We start from the raw sequence: 2,769 nt of genomic DNA, 5'->3' as shown, positions 1-2,769 counted from the left end.
CAACATGGATTGACCCAGAGATTATCATACTAAGTGAAGTAAGTCAGAAAGACAAAGACAAATACCATGATATCAGTTATATGTGGAACCTAAAATATGACACAAACGAACATATCTATGAAACAGAAGCAGATTAACAGACATAGAGAAGAGACTTGTTGCCAAGGTGGGGGTGGGGGGGAGGAAAGGATTGGGAGTTTGGGATTAGTAGATGCAAACACTTATGTATAGGATGGATAAAAAACAAGGTCCTACTATATAGCACAGGGAACTATCTTCAATATCCTGTGATAAACCATAATGGAAAAGAATATGAAAAAGAATATATATATGTATAACTGAGTCACTTTGTTGTACAGCAGAAATTAATACATTGTAAATCAACTATACTTCAATAAAATTTTCAAAAATCCGTGCATTTCTTGCAAGTCAAAGCTACAATGAGGTATCACCTCACACCAGTCAGAATGGCCATCATCACAAAATCTGGAAACCACAAATGTTGGAGAGGGTGTGGAGAAAAGGGAACTCTCCTGCACTGTTGGTGGGACTGTAAGTTGGTACAGCCACTATGGAAAACAATTTGGAGGTTCCTTAAAAAACTACAAATAGAACTACCATATGATCCAGTAATCCCACTACTGGGCATATACCCAAAGAAAACCATAATCCCAAAAGAAACTTGTACCATAATGTTTATTGCAGCACTATTTACAATAGCCAGGACATGGAAGCAACCTAAATGTCCATCAACAAATGAATGGGTACAGAAGATGTGGCATATATATACAATGGAATATTACTCAGCTATAAAAAGGGATGAGATGGAGCTACATGTAATGAGGTGGATAGAACTACAATCTGTCATACATAGTGAAGTAAGTCAGAAAGAGAAGGACAAATATTGTATGCTAACTCACATATACGGAATCTAAAAATGGTACTGATGAACTCAGTGACAAGAACAAGGATGCAGATACAGAGAATGGACTGGAGAACTCGAGGTATGGGAGGGGGCAGGGGGTGAAGGGGAAACTGAGACGAAGCGAGAGAGTAGCACAGACATATATATACTACCAACTGTAAAATAGTCAGTGGGAAGTTGTTGTATAACAAAGGGAGTCCAACTCGAGGATGGAAGATGCCTTAGAGGACTGGGGCGGGGAGGGTGGGGGGGACTCGAGGGGAGGGGAGTCAAGGAAGGGAGGGAATACGGGGATATGTGTATAAAAACAGATGATTGAACCTGGTGTACCCCCAAAGAAATAATAAAAAAATAATTTAAAAAAATCAGTGCATTTCTATACACAAATGACAAAACATTTGAAAAAGAAATAAACATTCCCATTCACCATAGCATCAAAAGCAATAAAATACACAGGAATAAATTTAACCAATGTTGTGAAAGATCTGTGCACTGAAAACTATAAGATTTTGACAAAATAAACCTGAAAACACAAACAAATGGAAAGATATCCTGGTTCATGGGTCAGAAGAATTAATATTGTTAAAATGCCCATAATACCCAAAGCATATATATTGATAGATTCAGTGCAGTTCCTATCAAAATTCCAATAGCATTTTTCACAGAAATAGAAAAAACAATCAAAAAATTCATATGGTACCACAAACTGAATAGCCGAAGTAATCTTGAGAAAAAACAAAGCTGGAGGCTTCACACTTTCTGATTTCAAACTGTCCTGCAAAGCTAGAGTAATCAAAATAGTATGGTACCTGCATAAAAATAGATACATAAACCAATGAAACAGAATAGAGAGCCCAGAAATAAAACCTCACATAAACTATCAACATGGATTTGACAAGAGAGCCAAGAATACTCAATGGGGAAAGGACAGTCTCTTCAATAAATGGGAAAACTGGATAGTCACACCCAGAAGAATGAAATTGAACCTTTAGCTTACACTACTCACAGAAATTAACTGAAATGGATTAAAGATTAAACATAAGACCTGAAATCATAAAGCTAGAAGGGAACATAAGAAAAAAGTTCCCTGACACTGGTCTTGGCAATGATTTTTTTAGATATGATACCAAATGCATAAGCAACAAAAGCAAAAATAAATGAGACTACATCAAACTAAAAGCTTCTGCAAAGAAACGGTCAACAAAGTGAAAAGGCAACCTACAGAATGGGAGAAAATATTTGCAAATCATATATCTGATAAAGGGTTAATATCCAAAATATATAAGGACTCCTACAACTTGATAACCAAAAATAATCCAAGTAAAAGTGGGCAGATCAACAGATGAATGGATAAAGAAGATGTGGCACATATATACAATGGAATATTACTCAGCCGTAAAAAGGAATGAAATTGAATTAATTGTGGTGAGGTGGAGGGACCTAGGGTCTATCATACAGAGCAAAGTAAGCCAGAAAGAGAAAAACAAATACCGTATGCTAACTCATATATATGGAATCTAAAAAAATGGTACTCATGAACCCGGTGACAGGGCAAGAATAAAGATGCAGATGTAGAGAATGGACTTGAGGACACGGGGTGGGGGGTGAAAGGAAACTGGGACGAAGTGAGAGAGTAGCAATGACATATATACACTATCAAGTGTAAAATAGATAGCTAGTGGGAAGCTGCTACGTAACACAGGGAGATCAACTTGATGATGGGTGATGACTTAGAGGGCTGGGATAGGGAGGGTGGTAAGGAGTCGCAGGAGGGAGGGGATATAGGGATATATGTATAAATACAGCTGATTCACCTTGTACAGCAGAAACTGGCACAACAGTGT

This window comes from Hippopotamus amphibius, chromosome 9 (genome assembly GCF_030028045.1).
Source record: "Hippopotamus amphibius kiboko isolate mHipAmp2 chromosome 9, mHipAmp2.hap2, whole genome shotgun sequence".
Lineage (NCBI taxonomy): Eukaryota > Metazoa > Chordata > Mammalia > Artiodactyla > Hippopotamidae > Hippopotamus > Hippopotamus amphibius.
The sequence above is the reverse complement of the archived record's forward strand: the minus strand, read 5'-3'. Positions refer to the sequence as shown.